This window comes from Leptonotus elevatus, chromosome 16 (genome assembly GCF_054856555.1).
Source record: "Leptonotus elevatus isolate MCC_2025b chromosome 16, RoL_Lele_1.0, whole genome shotgun sequence".
Lineage (NCBI taxonomy): Eukaryota > Metazoa > Chordata > Actinopteri > Syngnathiformes > Syngnathidae > Leptonotus > Leptonotus elevatus.
The window spans coordinates 14121150-14142349 of record NC_141254.1 but is presented as its reverse complement, the minus strand read 5'-3'; the positions used below and the strand labels follow the sequence as shown (position 1 = coordinate 14142349).

The 21200-nt window shown below is 38.5% G+C and overlaps 1 protein-coding gene across 1 annotated transcript in view; it reads right to left on the bottom strand.

Moving 5' to 3' along the window:
- Positions 1–8991, bottom strand: part of pcdh1a (protocadherin 1a) — a 122351-nt gene extending 113360 nt beyond the window's left edge. Inside the window, exon 1 of the mRNA XM_086057610.1 lies at positions 8892–8991. The gene's annotated coding sequence lies outside the window, so the exon portion shown is untranslated. The remainder of the gene's footprint in view (positions 1–8891) is intronic.
- Positions 8992–21200: the final 12209 nt, after the last annotated feature.

Sequence of the window (21200 nt, the reverse complement as noted above, 5' to 3'; positions counted from 1 at the left end):
GTTGGTAACCAGCCTGTGCTTTGAAGCCTGTATCAGAAGTACAGATGCAGTGAATCTGCCTAATCGGGTTTTACAGGCACACTCCTCTTCTCCGGAACAGAATTTCTGTTTCATCAAATTTCTGTTTCATCAAATTTCTGAGCACTTCTCAAGATCGCTTAGAACCAAGTTTGTTCAGGTTTCTGTTAGGTAGAATATACATGAATGAAAGGTTTGAAATAGCTGGACGAGATAGAATAGGTATATTTTCAAGGAAATCTAACACAGACAATATTTTTAATTCAAAGAAATGATTTTCACAAACAGAGAGCGTGGTTTTCCATTTTCATACTTATGCCTGATTAATGGAAGAAGTAAAAAATGAGAATCACATAGATATTAAAATATTGGATGTGCAGACTTGCTTGATTGGTTGGTTGCCTTCAAATGATGTGTTATTCAAAGATTCATCCTACACACGGTAGCTACTGGAAGGAACTGGTAATGATCTAGTTATGAAGACAAATTATAACACAAATGAATGATATGGTTCAACAGTCTGCAGCTTAGACAAGTAAAAAACAAACCAATGCATAGATTGATGCGAGATTGGCATTTAGAAAGAAACACGTAGATACCAAACGGACCTGAAAGCTTCACTCCATTCCGGAAGGTCAGCTCAGTGACCCCATCAAACGCAATGGAAATCTTATGAGAAACAACCACGTCCTTGATGCCACCACTTAGACCATGTACATTTTTTATTTTTTGTAAACGCCAATCAAACCATCCAATCCAATGCCTCTGTCTATGGAGTAGTAGTCCACTGTCCTGCTCCTTATGCCCCATCGGTGCCAGTGTCATTTTGAATCTGTAACCTCCTAATCCAAAAAACGTTCATAGCGCCATGGAAAATTATTGAAAAGAGCTGCATTACGGGGATTGTCCCACTTCCTCTGCAGTCCCACACAGCTGAGCTCAATAATAATAATAATATTGATGCATCGGATTTATATAGCGCTTTTCTAGACACTCAAAGACGCTTTACAGAGGAATGGATACATTATTCATGCACTCACACATTCACACTGCGGTGGCGGTAAGCTACTTAAGTAGCCACAGCTGCCCTAGGGGAGGCTGACGGAAGCTTGGCTGCCAGTGTGCGCCTACGGCCCCTCCGACCACCACCAAACATTCACACCTTCCATACACCAGTGTGAGTAGCACTGGAGGCAATGTGTGTGAAGTGCCTTGCCCAAGGACAAAACGACACATGACTTGGGTAGAGTAAGGATTGAACAGCCGACCTTCTGGTTACTGAACGACCGTCTCTACACCCTGTGCCACGGCCGCCACATCTAGGTGGCTGATCATAAATTCCACCTCGTATGAGGGGGGGCTGGCATGAAATCAGCAGAGAACAGTTTGTCAGGAATGTGCCACATGCTTCGGGGTCTCCATTATAGCGTTTTGGGGTGACCACCTGGAGCTCAGGAGGGCCTTAAGAGAACAATGAAGCCAGAACTGCAGGTGGAGCAGGAGAAGCTGGTGAGAAGTGTGTACACCCAAAGCTGTTTGGCTATCAGCTTCAGCTGCTTGCTGAGTTTCTGAAGCTTCTACAGACATCACGTGCTCATGTTGCTCGAGGGCACCTTCAATCCTCTGCAGGTGATTAGGTGATCGAGAACAAACATGTCTCGTCCCAAAACAAACAAACAAAAAATCTCCTCCTATGGTCCCGGATTCTAAAAACAAAGTCAGTTTATACCAAAACCGACGACCACAGCCAGACAGCACAGCATTGAGGAGTTGGCTGACCTAAAAATGATTTGAAATATTGCACAAATGACAAAGGAGTTTTGTAACAGTATAATATTAGTATATATAATAGTTGTTGATAGGCTACTATGCAATGCACCACCAGGGTCAAGGTCAAAATAAAAGCGGAATAAGTAATACTGTATAGAAAGCAATGCCTTAAATGGCTTTGTGCACACTTGAATGTCTTCAGTGTCCTTGTGTACCGGCACTCCACTTGAGTTGTTTACAGTTGTGGGCTGATGCAGCATATCCAGTCCATTATTGGGATCCATGATAGCTTTGTTGAGTAATTTGTATGGCACTTCTACAACAGTTTGCACTAATTGGAAATTAATAAATTAAATACATTGTGAAATACACTATGATTAATAAATAATCAGAGGTGGATAGTGACCTCAAAACCAGACCAATGCCCTTTCAGATTTTGCCATGATTTCATTAGAAATCTATTTCTGATGTATTCTGTCCTAAAATGTATATTGCTTCGCAACCATTTATATTACATAATGAGCTAAAGTACATTGTATGAATTCACTGAATAATATTTCTTCCAATGTCTGTAAAAAAATCTACAAAAACAAAAAAATCTACAGAATCTCTTTGCAACCGGTCTAAATGGCACTACCCCGAACCGTTTCAGCTACGTATTCATGTATGTACATTCCATGACATTTTGTGACTAATGATGCTCAGTGATGTTTAGAGACATCACATGGACAGACTGTCATACTTCACTGCACATACTGCAGTTCAATCTTAGAATGTTTAATTTACATGTTTGTTTTTAATTGGGTCCTCTTGAAGTATATCACCCTCTTTGTCTTGTGCCGTACTCAGTTGGCTGGCCATGGGACAAATGCGCTACTGCTAAAATCTTTCCAGTACATGTTGTAGCAGACAGCTAGTTTTCTAAACATATGCGGCAATTAAAAAATCCATTAATATCCATGATGTTCTGTCATAAATCGTATGCTGTATCTGGGCAGCTGGTTCAACTGTAATTATCACTGAGAAAGAAACAGAACTATTTGATTAACTGTCCTTTACTTTCCTTATCCCTTCATTTCAGGTTTGAAATAATACAAGTGAAAAATAAATCACTTCCACATTAAATCTTCATTAATAACACATTTGACTGCAGCATTGGCACACATAGAAATGTAGAAATATGCTTCCAACAGTTTTTGTGATATTGTTTGCAGTTATATATATATATATATATATATATATATATATATATATATATATATATATATATATATATATATATATACCAAACTGACCTTCAATGTGTGCTGGGGCATTTTGCTAACAATATGTGTGTGAAGCTGCCTGGAAGAAACAGCACCTCAGAATCTGTGGCTGTAGTGGATTGCACACTGAGGCTCAGGAGTGAAGTCCTGCCGCAAGGAGGAGTTTAAATACTGTAACTCTAAATGATGCTCTTGTGTTTCAACTGCATGTGCCAGATATGGCTTTCAAAGAAGCCGGGTGGGTTTGGCCCGTGCAGTTCTATGAGCTACTTGTAAAATTCCATGGGTGCACTTCCATTGCCCTCAGCACTTGTAACATAGTCAACATCATAATTCCTTGAGTTAGCTATAACCACCCTCTCACAAAGTTTAGTAAAGCGTCACTGCTGTGCAAGAAGGGGGGGCAGGGAAAGTTCAGTATGGTCAAAATATTGGAGGTGTCCTTAGCATTCACCATGGAAAACATTACATTAGCGATTTTTATGTCATATAAAAATCAGTCTATTGCTGAAATCTAACACATTTAGAAAATTGAATGAGTCTCCTATTATCTTCCAACTTCAGTGAACAGCAAATTTGTCAAATAAATGTTTATTTTATTTTATTATTTTTTTTTTTTTCCCCAGTCAGTTCCAGGAAATCTCATTAGGTGGTAATAAGTCACATTCAATAGAGACCCTAATTCAAATTCACAATGTTGATTTATCATCATTGCAAAAGGTGGTTTACTCCAAATCGGATTGATCTATTTGTTCGGCAGTTTCTCTCCATTATGGAAATAATTAGGTTTACCATAGCTCATATGTGAAATTAAAAGCAATAAACCTCACGTTTCACTGGCAACATGTGATGGGATTTTTTATTTGGTTATGAGTTCTGCCTTGCAGACTATGCTGACTGATGCGGTACAATGGGTTCTTGGGAAATCTATTTTTGCGCAATAACTAGCCCTGGCAAGAATCTGCCCTGTGGAATGATGGAAAGCATATTACCTTTAATGCAAACGCTATTATCAACGACACTCACATCAATTATTTAGTGAATTCCAGTTTCACAAAGGCTGGTTCAAAAATAAACGTGAATAATTTATCCCAGAAAGAATGGGTTTATAAACATGAGAAGTAAGAACAATCAGCTCATCACAAATCAAATGCAGCAGACGTATAGTCAACGTTTTTTAAATTATGTTTTTTAAGAATTGGGATCATATTAGACTCAGAAGCTTAATGGATGTACAGTTCTCTTTCAAAGCCAAGGGGAGTCTACAAATGTTATTGATCCAAGTCTAGTTTAAAGGTCCAGCTATTATTTTTTCAGTAGAAAGGAGATCACCTATTATGCACTGGAATCAATGAAGAACCGTGGCAGTTATAATTACCATACACTTGATGGTGTTATTACGATGACACCAGCTCAAAATATAGACTCAAATCCACGTCAACACACCTTGAAATATAACCACTGTGTCAATATCCATGTTTGTCCAACTGAGGACGCTCAATTAAGCTGTAAGCACTCTCTGCAATTAATACAGCTGCTGGAGAAGTTTCACAGCCACACAGCAATTGTCTGCCAACCATTTGCCAACGAGCCCGCCAATGATAATAAATAATATGGCAGGAATTGTGATCACACGGCCAGAATTTTAAATCAGAAAGAGATTTATAATACGGCAAATATAATGGTTTTTGAACATGAATTATTCACAATTACTGTGGTTGCTTATTCAAGGTGAATAAGTGACTTTATTGGAACAATGAATAGTGTTATCCAACTGTATCATTAAAATGCACTTGTTAATACGAAATTAACACTCAATATACCTTATTAGGAACATATGTGTATGCTTGTATACATATTTGTTGAGTACCATAAAAGCCATCATCGGTTTACTAATTTTATATACGTGGTTATACTAACAACAATATCCATCCATCCATCCATTTTCCTGACCGCTTATATCCAGTTGTGATATACTACTAAAACTTGTTGTGAACACTAAAAATGCTACATCATGGACAATTTCCTTTGATGTTTTCAGACAAGAAGAGTTACGTCAACTGAGTTGCATCAAAAACAACCCCATGGCCATTTATTAGCATATGTACAAAGCATAAGGATTAAATAAATTAAAGAAGGACAATTTGATTTCCATATTTGTTTGAGCTACTCACATTTAACTCATAATTAATAACACACTGAATACATGCACATATTCACAGACACGTCCATGCTGGGAAAAAAATTATGGCGGCACTTTTGTAGTTAATTGTGATATTGGGCGTCCCACAGAGCTTCACAGTGTGGTTGCATGATCATATGGGACATGTGTTTGTTTTAGTGGTAGGCTACGTGAGTACTGAAGGGTTGATGTCTTGCTAGCAGACGTTAAGTATCACCGTCAAGGCAGTCGTCTTTATGAAGCATGGAGAGCGACCACCAATAAACTACAGACCTTCATCTACAGACACATCCTGAACATCAGATGGTCTGACAGGATAACCAACCCACTATCTTTCGGAGAGAACGGACAACAATCCTATCAGCCAGGATGTGATGAAGATAAAGTGGGGGATGGATTGTACACATTTCACCAAAAGTAATGGACAACATTACACGGCAGGCACTGGACCGGTCTCTACAGGGGAAGAGGAAAGTAAGGAGGCCAAGACAACTGGACAAAAATGAGCACCGGCTGAAGAAAACTAAGAAGAGGAATTTGTTGGAGGCGTGTGGTTGTTGTGCTATACCCCACTTAGGAGTCTAAAGGAACAAGAGAGAGTTGGTGACAAATATCTTTTACTACAAATCCTTAACTATTATGTACAAGTAAAAAGGAAAATATTTGCATACTTTGTGGAAATAATGTTTCTACCGCCAACGCGCTGTGGGCAAATTATTTGTTTCTCTTCAAGCAGGGCACGGGGCACGTAAGCTCTGGATCAGAGTTTGTATTATCTCTCTGAAATGTTGTGTTGCAGTTATGTTTCATTGTTAAAGCATTAATTACCAGCTAAAGTAATTAAAGGCTGTCACACGTTGTACAATAATGGACAACTGTATGTGTGTTTCCAAATGCCATCCTATAAAGACATAAATATCGGAAGTACATTAACAGAGGTACTGGCACAATGACTAGCAGTGATTATTCCAGGTATGGCATGTCCTTGACATACTGAAACAATTATTGCAAATAGCCATCCGTTCTGTTATCATTTGTCGTTTTTCTGCCCTTGCTTGGGTGAATTGAAAATGTATGCAGTGGAAAAAGCTTCTCCATCATTGACTCCACCTGCTGACCTTCCAGCCAAACAGCTGGTGTTAACCTTTCACTGGGAATGCTGCATTTGATTATTTCTAACTATAAGTAAGGTCTTCATCCCTGTCAGTCTCGGGGCCCATTGAGAAATAAATATATACACTGATACCTGGATCAGAAGAATAAAAGTTGACTGTACTAGTTAGACTGTACAAAGCAACACCAATACAAGATGTCACAGGCTGCATTCTTATTATCCCGGATAAGCCCCCACTTGTCACAGGCCGAATAAAAAAAAAAAAGTGGCAAAAATCAGGGGATGCGGCCAACAACAATTTACAATTGTAAATGACTTAAACAATAATGAGTATGAGATGCGTGTAAATATGTGAAGTGTGTGCAAAGCGCACAAATGAATGTACTGCAAGTGTATTGCAGCTGTCAAAAAATTATTGATTAATCGACAAGTAATCGATTATCAAATTAATCGACAGCTATTTCAATAATGGAGTAATCGTTTGGAGCCGTGTTTTAATTTAAAATCGTCCAAATCCTCTGATTTCAGCAAATCAACAGTAATTGTTCACTGATTTCTGTAGTCCTTCATGAAAGAAGACATTTGCAAACATCAGTTTTTACTTTGGAAAACAATGACTGAACCGATAACGTAGTACAACATCAAGCCTCCCTTTTTTTTTTTTTTTTTTTTAAATCACTGTACAAAAACGAAGTATGAAAAAAACCACCATAAAAAACAGTAATCAGAGAAAACATGTTTTTTTTTTTAATATACTGCAATGCAAAATTTAAATAAATCTGATTGGTCAATTAATGGATAGAATAAGCGATAGGTTAATCAATTCAAAAAATATTTGATAGTAACAGCACTAGAGTGTATGTGCAATAATGTGTGAATGAGACAAGCAAACAATACAAAAAACTATGGAGTGGTACCTGTGCGCAGAGATAGACAATGATTAGTGAGGGGCACACCTATTTAGTGAGTGCGCTGCCACTATATATTGAATGCAACCAAGCGATAAAAGAAACAAACCGTTGTTGGTAAGAAAAAAAATTCTTACCAACAACACTTTCAAAATGGTAATTGTGGCCGTTGCTCATTATGTGATACCTGGAAAACAAGACCAGATTTCTTCTGCTGTTAGGCAAGGATGCGTTTTGCAATATTTCTCGGATTCTATTCCTTTGCTTTGAACAAAAGCACAGCTGAGGCTATTATGATATTAGGTTAATGTATTCTCTTTCATGATTGTGAGCCAGGGAGTGGCTTGATCAAATGCAGATTGTTGGGGAGAGCCGTTATTTGTGGTATAAAATACTGGTGCTGCAACATCATTGTGCTACTTATCCTTTTCTCAGCTTTGGGTTTGAGGGCAAGTAATTAAAACAAGTGGGTCAACTGAGTATCGAACTTTTTACTCGCAGACAGCAGTTCATTGGTATGATACAATGTTAGCTCGTTCCTGTGGATGTGCTGCGTGAAAAGGCTTTTTGTTTCATGATTGGAGGAGAGAAATAAATACGTTGTGGGAATGCTCCAGTTGTCCCACAAAACAAATGCTAAAAGACAAGTGGGTCGTTTTGCAATCAGATGGTTGGAATAAAAAAAGAACTTATTTCTATCCACAAAGTTGATCAAGTTGAGGAGGAAAACTGGTTAATGTTATTGTGAGGATCTGTTTTAAATGCCTGACTAATCGAAGTCACTCATTAATGAAGAACTTGTTAGGGTGAGCCATTAGGTGTCATGTCTGGGAAGATCTGGTTTTGGTTGAGGGTTCCAGCCCTTCCGCGGGTTGACCAATCCGGGCCCTCAGCCACTTGTGCCTGGCCCCAGGTGTGGCTAGTTACCCAATTAGTGTGGGTGTATTTAGTTCCCGGGTGGTGATCAGTCGGCGTGGGATCATTGCCGCTTGTCACGGTCATCAACGGAGTTCTGTCTGTCATTTTGATTTTGTATCTTTTCAGTTTGTTGTTTAGTTAGCATTAACCAGTACCGTGGTTAGTGTTTTCTGTAAAATAAAGCACGCCAGTCTTGCCCGCACTCCTGCTGTGGTTCTCCTGCCTCCCTGCATTTTGGGTCCTCCACTTCACACGCCGACAGACACCACGCCACTCCATGACCACACCGTACAGAAAACCCACTCAGGACCAATCGGGACCCTCAGCCAAAACCAGATCTTCCCAGACATGACATTAGGACTATAAGACATCCCGTTTTTTTATTTATTAACCTATTATGCTGTTGTTTTTATGTTAAATGATGATGGAATGTATATCAAGGGGAGCACTGCACATTTCATGCCCAATGTTGTCATGCCTGGATTAGATAGATTTTCTCTTTTTTTTGGGACCGTTCTTATCTTTACAACAGGTGTCCCGTTATTTCCAAGTGATTAATGAACACAGACACAAATACTGACTGATAGCCAAGTATCAGTGTTGACAAAAAAGACAGGCATATAGAGACGGAGACTTAAGGCTTCAAAATAATAGCGCATCCCGAAGGCGCTAAACTGCTTCTTTTCTCTTTTACAAACAAACAAACAAGCACTTACTGTACATCTATTGTCAGCTTTCTGTCTCACACTCTTGTTTCCTTGGCAACCATGTCAGATGAATCGAGGGGGCAGCGGACAACCTCCAGGGAGCCAAGCCTCTATCATTCGAAGTTTGTCTCACTCTACGTCATGTGACAACTGTTCCCATGGCAACCAGGTAGGAGGGCAGTTGGGTATCAGTATGACCAAGGGAAAATATCAAGCCTTTGCGGAACTTGATGAGAGAATGCAAATATTCAATTGACAAAAAAAGATCGAAAGCTCATGTCTCTTCATTCATAAATTTGATAATCTAGCAGCACTTGATGAAGAAGAAAACAGCAAGAAAAACACACTGTCATTCCTGGTTACATTTGTAGAGACTTTCCAAACTTGGTAAATATGAGCTAATTAAAGCTTGAAGGTGGAAAAGGACAACATCATTTTAAAACCGAGCGGGTGTTTTCTTGTCCACTTGCAAGAGCATTAATCACCAGTAGCAGCAGAGTCACAAAACAGATTTAATTTTGGGAGCAGGTGGCCTTAAAGCCTTAAAGGTCTTTTGCTCTATGATAAGCATTTGGCCTTTATAAGCCTTTGAGCAACCCACAAACAAAAAAAACACCCCGAACCTCTGGGCTGAACTAAATGGTTGACTTTTCCCAGCCTTTTAGTCTGCACAAAGCTTTTGGAAGGCATCCATCAGATAAGAGATACCCATGGGTGTCCTTTTGATTAAAAATGTGACAGCAAACAAATTGGCATTTGACACTTCGCACAAGAGGACAGTGTTTTTTTGTTGACATGTATGTATAATGTAGAGGTGTGCACAAATAGGTGGTAATGCAATCATTCACACAATTAACTCATTCACTGCCATTGACTGCTATAGACGTCAAAAATTCATTTGAACTATTTCTATTAGTTTAAACATTTTTCCACTTTTGTTAAAGAGCATGAAAACCTAGAATTTTTTTTACTGTACAATTAGAACAGATATAACATTTTTAATTAATAGTGAGTTAATTAGTGAAGTCTAAATTTAAAAAGTTAAATTTTTTTATGGTAATTAACTGCATGACTTCAATAGTTAACTCACGATTAATCACAAATTTTATATCTGTTGTAAATATACCCCCAAAAAAATCTAGGTTTTCATACTCTTGTCAACAAAAGTGGGGAAAAAATGTTAAACTAATAGAAATAGTTCAAAAGAATTGTTGATGTCTATAGCCATCAATGGCAGTGAATGAGTTATTAAGCAAACTTGCGTACTCGGATCAAATGGTAAGGTTCACACAGCAGACAGACTGAGGTCGGAATTAATATGTAATATGAACACTTACTCCCCCCCCCCCAAAAAAGGGATTTCACCCAAAAATCGGCAATTGAGCATTAAGATCTGCAGTGTGAACGTAGCCTATATAAAACCTCTCCATTTATTATTTTGGTCAAATTGTATTAATATTCACTTCCGTTTGAGTCAATGCAGCTAAAATGTTAACATTGCAGTCCAAAGACACAGACCCATCTTACAACAAAAAGCAGAAGGAAAACAAAAAATGCTGAATGTAAGAGACCAAACATGAGTTCAGTATACAGACTAGAAAGTAGACATGGTGGTTTCAGTCTCCCAATAACTGATATCTGGTCCAGAGAAATGTCAACAAGAAAGACATTGACCTCTCAATACCCATACAGTTGCAGATCTCTCTGCCGATAACCTCTCCTCATCCTCATCAAGACAAACTGCTTATTCTCAGTACCGCTTTGTTTTACCCGCGTAAGAAAATGGCCACTAGATGCAGGGACTTAAGTGTGACCTTTTCATGATTCTTGGAGGGTTGACATGCTCATTTGTTCTCACCAGGGTTATATTAGTTTTGAATTTTTCATCATACTTTTTATTGTGTTTTGACTTTTGTTTTTTTTAATTCAGTATTTCAGTTAGTATTTAATTAGTTGTTAAAGCGTGTGTGTGTGTCCATGTGTATTTAATGTATAAGTACAAAGTTTAGATCAGTACATCTAAGTGTTATTATAACCACCTACTCAGTGGTAACTTGTACAATAAAATCATCCATCCATCCTCTGCAGCGCCCATTGTCCCTAGGGTTGCGGTTTGGTGACACCTACAATCTTGTAGGTGGGAGCTCATTGGCCTTCAATATATAAATAGTAGGGGTGTTCAAAAAAAAAAAAAAATTGATTCTCATTTAGTACGATTTAGAATCGATTTTAAAAGTCCCAAAATCGATTTTATTTAAATTATTTTATACCCGTCTTGCCTTTGTCTGTGTGTGCCTTTATTTGGAGCGCTGTTCACCCACTTAGGGGCAGTGTGGTTTCCACGCGGTCTAATACACTGATAAGTTGTAGCCATATAAGAGAGTAGAGGGAAAAAGTCACAATGAAGTTATTCCAATAAAAGTTGTTTTTTAGCAGTGTTCTTTTGAGTGATAAAAGTGATTAGTGAGTCAGACTGGAGTAGATCATTACAATTCCTTGCACATCTAAAGATTGAAGCAAAAATCATTGTAAATGAAATCATTTTGAACCAAAAATGGTTCTTAATCGATTCTGAATCGGATCGCACACCCAAAAATCCGAATCGAATAGAATCGTGAGACATTCAAAGATTCCCACCCCTAATAAATAGTACAATATGATGACTCCACAAGTTGGGTAATGAACAAAGTTTTAAACTACAGGCTTTGTGTCACAATAGGCTATATCGCAGTAACGAATTTGAAAAAAGGATTAAAAAGCATATGTGATTTTCTGTATTTTCCCTTTCCTTTTTTTTTTTTTTTGCAGCATTTTTTTCTAAAAGGGCACCATAGAGAAGAGAGAAATAATGAATATCCGCAGGAGGTATCACAATGTGATATTTGTTAGCATCACTGCTCCACAGTTAGGAAATGCAAATTTTCATTGGCATATCTCAGTTCTTTGATTAATTTAGGACTATTAATTCCCCCTGCGGTGTGCACGTTGTTGTGAATGGTTGTTTGTATCCCACCTCTCGGCTAAAGTCAGCAGGGATAGGCACCAGCTCGCCCACAACCTTAATGACAATGAATTAGTATATGAAATGCTATGATGGATGAATGGATGAAATCCGGCATAGTCAGACTCACAATCCCAGCAGGAAAGACTAGCATATTAACAAAAAAAAATGTTTTAGTGCCTCGTTTGTTTGGCTTTGATTGCTAATAGCCAAGTGGCTGAATCTCCCTGCCGGTGAGTGACATGAGGCCCATCTGTGTGTGCTGATCAACAGGGATGAGAATTGAGGGAAGATCGATGAACATTGTTAGGTTAGCCTCTCTCAGCTAGCTTGTGACTTGTAAACAAAAGGGGTTACAGGAGATGTGTCTGACAACATTGGGACTTCAAATAGTATAAACCTCAATGGGAAATTCTGTTTTGAAAGTTGGAACTTAGAACACAGGCACAGAAAGGAACGTGGTCAAAGTTTGAGGAATGACTGGAATTAATAGGACCTCTAAATATGTTTGTGAGCGGCAATGTTAGGTGATTCACATTCATTGCAAGCAGCTGCATGCAGGACAGGAGGAAAGATAGCTTTCATTAATGGACAGTGTGTTCTCCAAAGAATTGAAAAAAACAAAACTGAAAAAGCTGCTACAAGCCAACAACCTCGCAAAAAAGGATACGCGGTCTAGTAAATGTTTCATCAGGTCAAAAACAAAACAGTATGAGATATTGAGGACGTTGAAGTGGAACAATAGGGGAATTTGACTCAACATGGCTTTCGACCTAACAATAGAGGCTGATGAGCTGAATCAATGACTAATTAAAATACAGGATCATCAGGGGACAAAAAGAATATTTGAGATGAATGAACCAGTGAGCGTGAATAATCATGACAGTCATGTGAAACAAAATCATACAAAACAAGGGATACCTGCCTCTGTAACTCCTGTTGATTATTTTTTAGCTAATTAATTTGTTTTTGCAATCTGGCTTCATAACACTATGTATTGTACACGTTTTAATTGTGACATATCCCTTGATCTAATTGTTGAAGATGAAGTGTCTCAACAGTTTAATGCGTTTCACACAGTTCTCAGGTGTCTTCACAATTTATCTGTGGCATGATTTTTGCCTTAGTGCCTAAACGACAAAGAATCACAGCAACGGCCAATTTATCTATCTAGTCTTGCTCCTTGTTTCAAGGCGACCATCCTGTCTCGTGCAATTAAGCCACTGCTCACCGCACTCCTCTGTACAGCTGGCCCAATGCTTAGCTTGGTTTCCGTTGCCATAGCTACTGAGAACTAAGCTTGAGCGTTGCGACACTCAAGCAGCTTACTCTGAAGAAAAAAGTGAGCCCTTATAAAGTCAAAGTGTATTTTCACTTCATCACCAAGGTGCCAAATTTACACTTATGAGCGTATCTATGCAGTGAACATTTTGCCAACTGTAACGTCACAATTCGGCAAAACCCCGCGAAGATTAACTGGTTTGTTGTGTTTACGCTGAAATAGGGTCCGTTATGTAAACTATTGCTGTGTGGAGCGCTGGTGGCCGTGCATTGATTGACCCCTAAATGAAATACATACCAGCCAATTTTAGGCACCAAACCTGTCACTCTTCCTTTGAACTGGCACGCATGCATGAGTTTGACTGTGTGCACGTGCCACTCATGTGCATCTGTGTTTAAAGATTTTGAAATCGAAGATGCATCCGGGTGTGTTTTTTTTTTCTTGCTGCTTTTGTGTGTGCTGGTTGGGTCAAGTTAGGCCACCTGGCATTTAAGCCTGATCTTGAAAAATAGATTTGTGCAGGAGTTGGCTAAAGGAAGGAAGAACATTAATTGTTTTTGGGGGGTTTTAACCATTCCACTTGTTGGACTGAGGTCATGTCGCACCACGTCTAAGGTTTTTTGTTGTTGTTTTTTAACAACAACTCACATTGATAAACATACAAAAGTGTAAATGCATTACTTGAGCATGCATGGATAAACTCTAAACCACACATTTACATTACATAATGTAATTATTATTATAGTATTATAAATGTGCCATCCTTCTATGTCTATTCAGCATTTGATCTGATAGATTATAGACACAATTCAATCTACAACTTTGCACAAAATGTCGGAGTAAGAGTGCCTGTAATAAATACTTGAAAGTTGAAACAACAATACAAAAAAATTACTTGTCTGGAATTTGATTACATATGTTCAGTCACACAAATACAGTATTATGAATATGCACAACACTGTCTCATTGTCACATCATAACAAAGCGTGAATTAAGTTATTTAGCAATGAATAGACTTTGCTTAATTAGCATTTGTTTTATGTTCTATTTTGTGGTTGACTTTTGAGGTTAGATTTATTCCAAGGGCACCTTTCACCAGTGCCAGCATTTTGTCAAAGAAACAAACATTGCACATAATGTGTGTGACCTGTTAAGAGAGCATATTCAAATGAAGCTGCAGCACACCTTTTTTGCTCCTTTATATTGTATGCAGCAATATAATGATGTTATTTTATTTCATAGTGAAAAGATGTATGTTAAGATTACCTTACCGTCACTGTAAGCGTAGATACATATCAGCCTTGTCCCATTTGTCATATTGTATTTGAAAACTACTATAGTCTGATATACAATACTGTATTTACTACGCACACACACATGCACATCCATGCAAGAAATTAAAAAAAAAAAAATAATGCTTGTTTCAAAATGCAAGTTTAAATTTGGACTACACTAATGAAGCAGACAAACTCCTTTAGTCCTTTATTTTTTCTTTTACTTCATTTGCCTAGCCAACACTCTAGTGTCGCATTCCACTTTTCAATTCCACGTAGGGTTGCAATTAACATACATAGGAAATACACAAATTGAGGTAAACAGTTGTTCCGCCAGCTGTCTGGGTTACTTCCACCCTTGTCAGCACACTTACAATTAAGCAGACGCATGGACCAAATTGTGATTCTTGCTGTTAGGAACTGTCAGGCGGTAGCCATGAATAATACAGTATCTGAGTAATAAAGTAGTCATTATTAAACCTTACTGCCCATCTAGGAACAGGGACGCCGACCAAGACCGCAAAGGCCAACAGCAGTTAAAATTGGTGTTGCTACAGATTAAGAGATGAATAATGCTGAATAAGTAATTCAGAATTTGTATTTTTTTTTATTAAATTTTTTTATGTGCCATGTTGGTATGAAGAGAAACCAGACTAGATTCAATAAACTGGCCAAGTTTTTAACCGAGATTTAAAAGCATTTACACTCGGGGCTGACATCACTTCTGTTGGCAGCTTATTCTATTTGTGTGCAGCATAACAGTTAAATGCAGCTTCACCATGTTTACTTCGAACTCTGGGTTCCACTAGTTGGCCCAAGTATGTAGATCTCAGAGCCCTGCTGGGTTTGTATTAAATCATAATTTCTTGAATATCTTCAGGACACCAAACCATTCAGCGATTTATAGACCAGTAGCAGAATTTTGAAATCTCTCCTATAGCTGACTGGTAGCCAGTGTAAAACCTTAAGGACTGGAGTGATATGTTCTGCTCTCTTTGTTTTGGTCCGAACTCAAGCTGCAGCGTTCTGAATGAGCTGCAATTATCTGAGGTTCTTTTGAGAGAGTAGAGTCCAAAACTAAGAGAAGGGTCCTTCTAGGCCAAATAACCTTTATGTAACATTAAATAGTATTACTGTATTCATATAAGTATTAATATGGCTTACTTCCATGTTGTAATGGCCGATATTAACGCACATGTAGTTGTTTCGCTGCTTTTTAAAAATCCAACAAGCACCGAATCGGAATCAGGCATTCGTTATGCTGACTTATCAGTCACATTTGCAGACATGTTGGAAAGTTGTACTGATATGGAAAAACACACACACACAAAAATCACATAACAATTGTCCTCGGTGGAAACTAACTAATTGTTTGCTAAAGTACAAAGAATGAAGCTGATAGTATCACACTACACCCAGGTCTGTTTGTTCTTCGCAACTCCCAAAAACGCTCATGCACCTCAACAGGACAGGAGTAAGATTTATCTATTATTATTTGACACAGCAATTGTCACCTTAACACAACCATTAGACTTCAACAGCTTTTTTTTTTTCAGCTTTATTTCTCCACTGAGCGGTGATTATTCCAAGATGCCGTGCTGCGTCTCTTGTCTGAATGCGTAATGAGCTGTGTTAATTGTAAATGTATTGCATTATTGCTCACATCAACAGTGACAGCAGTGAAATGCTTAGCGGAAGGAGCAGTAACACTGAAGTGTGTCTTCACATCATTAAGACCCGCTACCATGGATACGGGGTAACATTTCTAACCGGTGATCAATATAATTTAGCTGTCTGAACCCAGCGCTGCATTAATCGCAACATCTAATGTGTTTGTCGCCATGCAAGCTGAAAGTGATGGTATGCAGCTACTTCTCCCACCCTCCCATGTGAGATTCATTAACAGTAGAGATTTTGGTTCATGTCAGTAGATTGTCTAAGCTTCTCATTACATCAGTACAGAAAGTCAAGTGTTCTTCTTGAAAAGTAGAAGCCAAATGTCTGTTTGTCGTTTTTTTTTTTTTTTTTAAGCGCAATTGCGGAAAACTATCCTATTAGCTCTCCTTCTCATCCCGGGGAAACGCCTATCGAATGTCGAGAACGTGCAAGCTCATCTTCATCATCATCTTCATCAGTCCCTGCAGCCAGCCTCACTTTATAGACGGATGTCTTTTTGCAGCTCTCAGCCATTCAAAGTGAGATCGGTGGAGCTACAACGACGAATGGCTGAATTTGGAGCTCAGCTACAAACACTCAAAGTGTGCATGCACAGCTAGGAATGAGCATGCACGATGTCGTTAAGGCAGATTGATTGACGGGATTGAAAAGCAATCGTTAAGATGATCCACCCGGAAGACTCAGAGACAAAAGATCCTTGAATACACCTTTAAATGCGGTTCCAGCCAGGCTTCTGTGAAAAGTGTACTCAATCTCCCGAGCTCTTAATTTCGGTCAATTTTACTGTAGGTTATTTTAGCAATTAGCATTAGTATTTGTCATACTTACTGAATTTGCATATTTTCTGTTCCAATAAGAGATGAAAATTGTGGCAGGAAGCAGACTCGCCTCACTTCAAATTGCACAATCTCTCAGTAACTGGGTTTAAGAGGCCCACAATTGGTGAGTGCCTGTGTCTACCTTTCTTCACATCTTTCGTGTTATTTTTCCGAATACCTTTATAATGCACTCCAATTTACCGCCGTCAGTAGTCAATACATGTGTGTCACATATTTAGTCCTGCTGATGGCACAAAACCACAGCACTGACACACTGAAGCAGGTGCACAAAAGCACAGACACCCAGCCAAGCTCTAAAATCAACTACCCAGTTACAGTCCACTCCTCCACTAATTGAAAGACAAACATGGATGATGTATCTAACCCTAAAAAAAGAAAACAACTGTCAAATATTTGTTTTTTTTTGCACACAACCAAGTAATTTAATAAGTAGACTGTTGAATAAGTAAGAAACTGCAATGACTAATATGTTCTTGCTAAACCACTGGAAATGCAACACTCGTCGCCAAATATGTGGATAAAAGGAACACTAATATTTTTTTCCCACCAGTTTGTAAGCCTGCCACACCATTTTGTTTGGCTTATAAATGAGCAACTATGTCCTGTGAATCTCAACAGAAGTCCATTATATTAATTCTACTGTATGTATGTAATTTTGAGGTACTCCTGAACAAGGCAACAACATGTGAAGTGTAAGATGCATCTTTAACGTTGGTGTCATAAATACAGGAGGGGGGAAAGGAATCTCTCTTCATTCAAATAAATTAATGCCTAAAGTAATTGGGCATTTGTAAATAAAATTAATATGATATATTCATGCTGGTATAATAAGGTTAGTTACTAAGGTTATAAATAAATCATTTCAAACATATCTATACTATCAAAGTGTCATCTCCATGGTGGTACTTGGTGCATGTTTACATTTTGGCCCTCGAGGGGTATGGGTAAAACATTGATGGCAATATTTCATTACAATTTGCTTATGGTTGTCCTTGTGATGCTACAAATTGAAAACATTCCAGTTTCGCTCTGCATTATATTTTTTACATGAATTACACTCATTATGATCCCTCGGGGGGAAAATCCATTTTACACTCTGCTTTTTATACATGTTGCACACCACGCACAGGCAGGCGTGCAAGGAGAGATATCTGAGTCATGAAGTGTGCAAATGTTAACTGGGTGTATGTATTGGTACCTTGCTCAAGAGCATAGTGGTAAGGATGAAGACTAGCACCTCTCCGACAACTAGTTGCTATTTCTTTTCAAAGTCAGAGACCTTGTAGATGAACTACTGTCACCTCTGTCGTACATTTTAAAGTTACATCCTGCTAGTTGTTTGCTACAGTACATGACTGAAGGGTGAAATCTAATTAATGCAGTCAGTGCAGTTTTTGCTTAAGTGCAATTCAACTTGTGTGGCTTTTTTTTTCTACATTCTCATCTCTTCTGTGAAGGTGTGAGCAGTGTGATCCCCTCTGCTCGTGGCATAGATTCTCTCTCTCTCAATGTAAACACCTGCAGTGCCACAGTGCTCCTTCTAATTAAAACTCTGTCTGTCTAATGAGAGACGTGTCTGACAGGCCCCTCTACTTCTCATTAAATCACTATTATTCAGGGCTGTTTTTACCCCAGTGCACATTTGGATGTATCAACTAATCTCCTGTGCAAGCGTTTGTTTCCTGTATTCTCTGGGAGAGTTCATTGTCTTCTGTTAAATGTAGAGCAACATTTCAAATCAGCATTGTTGGCTGTGCCAATATCCATATGGTTATGGCTGAAATGAATACAAATGCACACCACCCTTTCCTGATTTAGAATTGCTTAGTGGAAGACTGGACATAAGGACCATCCACATTGGAGCCCCGCAGGGCTCTCTACTTTACCCCTGGTTCTTCTCCCTATTCACCAACCAACAAGTCATCCAACACAATACGACCATGTTGGTCGTTTTACCAACTGGAGCGTATTCCACGACAGCTCCCCCTAGAGGAACAAGACGTCCAATTAATACTACCATATTGGTCATTTTACCATGCACGAAAATACGACCAAAATGATTGTATTCCACGGCCGGTTCCCCTACGTCACAAGACTAACAAGATGTTGGTACGTTCTGCGCATGCTCCTTCTTGACGTCAATTCAAACATACTTTACTTTATCGTCCGAATTTCTAGCATTTCCATTCGGTTTTATTTTCTTATTTCTTGAAAATTCGAATAAAAAATGGGTGGATGGAAACCCCACTCGTCCCTAAAGCTCACTATACATAATGTACATTTATTGTGATGAAAACAAACTTATCTCAAATATGATCATTTTTAAAAATCTGTACTAATGAACCCAACAAAGCACACAAGCAGTATTACCCCTAGTAGCTATTTTAGATACACATATAATTAATTTCACACAGAACTATGGCGATTGTTAGCAAAGCACAGAACTCTGACTGAAAATGCCATAATATGCTGCATTAATTCCAACACATGACTGTGTTTCAGAAAAACAAACATACAGACTAGATGAAACAAAGGGCGAATACATTTGCAAAGTGTGAGTATAATACATGAAGAGACAGAATACAAGGACAAGCAGGGCAACATGTGGCAAACTGGCTTGTGAAGTGGCTTTATGATGTGCGTGCTCTTTGAATCCTGCCTGCCGTTTCGGATTCAGATTCTTTCAACTGATTGTTTCTGTGTCCAGCATACGTGCACAGCGTGTGCCAAGAGTAAATTTGCAGAGGTTGCCTCTTGTGCACTGTCAAAGACAGGCTCTTTGTCTCAACATGAGAGATTAAAGCACAATTCTAACTGCTACATTACCCTTTACCAGTGCTCTATGACGTCATGACTATGCTAATGAGTGTGCTATTTCTGTTTTGTAGTCACCATCAGGCACAAGAGCCGTAACACTAAAAGATGGAATTATTCACAGAAACCTAATCTAACAGCCCTGTCGACAGTAGAACTGTACAAATACCTTGGAATGGTCCTAAATATTTACACTTACCTTTGTACTCTGTCCTATAAGAGAGATCCAGTCCCAAGTTGGCATGATAGCGGGGAGCAGCTCCTGAAAAATACAAATTTGCATTTAGCAGAAAGTATAACAATATTATATACTGGTACTTTACATCTATAGTTACGGCACAAAAAGTTGTCATTGTCCCCCTAATTTCTGAAAGCAATGCTACTTGTGTCTTATTTGGCCCTCACTCTGACCGCAAATCCCACCAAAAGTGAACTCTTTGTTTAAAATTAAAATAAAGATCATGTAGCAATTTCCACATATATTTAATTTAAAGTATATTTCAATTCAGCTATCATTTGAGTACATGCAAAAAGGCGTGTATATCTTAACAGAAAAAAGTTACAAACATCTACTGAAAGTTGTTACTTGCATGTTTCTGACTGCTGACAAAAGATTTGAAGCGGAAAAAAGATTTGGAAGGAGAAAAGTACGATTTTCTGATAACCGCCTAATGGGACATTAACATTAGACAAACTATTCATACTACAGAGAATTCCTTCCGGACCTCACAAGATATGAGACATAAGTTGTGTTGTTGCTTGAAGCTACAACGCAAACTCCCACTGTCCTTCAATTTCTTTTAAATTCACACTGGAGAAAAAATGAATCACCATCATTGTCCCTTTGCTCATTCTTTGAAAGACTTGAAGTATTTCAAGAAAATAGAAGAGAACAGCAATTATCACCGGTCAGAAACATCACTTCAAAAGGAGCTACACGAAGCACCTATTTGTGAGGTTTACCGCTATGTATGTACACTGTAGAATTGAGCTAAACAGCATATTCCCTATTCCAACTTCACTATTTTCTTATCTGGGTCAATTTCAATCAGTATCACCGCTACAAGCGTGAGTATCAATATAGGTCTCTCCCAAGGCCAATGAAAATGCAACTGACACATCGAGGTAATATGCAGCATGCATGATTTTTCACCAAGACTGAACCCGGAAGCCCCAAATGGAAAATAATAATAATAATAAATCGCCCTCGGCAACGCCCCATGGAACTGCCCCAAACACTGTTTGGATTCAAGCATCTCAGGGATTATTACGGAACCTGAAAACAAGGTCAAAGACTTGAAGAAGAGCACCAAGCAAGTTAAACTTAACTTCCACTTTATCCCTCAGGCTCTGAAAATACTTAGAAGATAGTTGAGGCAGGCTCTATTGAAAAGCTTCCCCGTTGGCATGCAAAGCTTTACTTTTGATGTT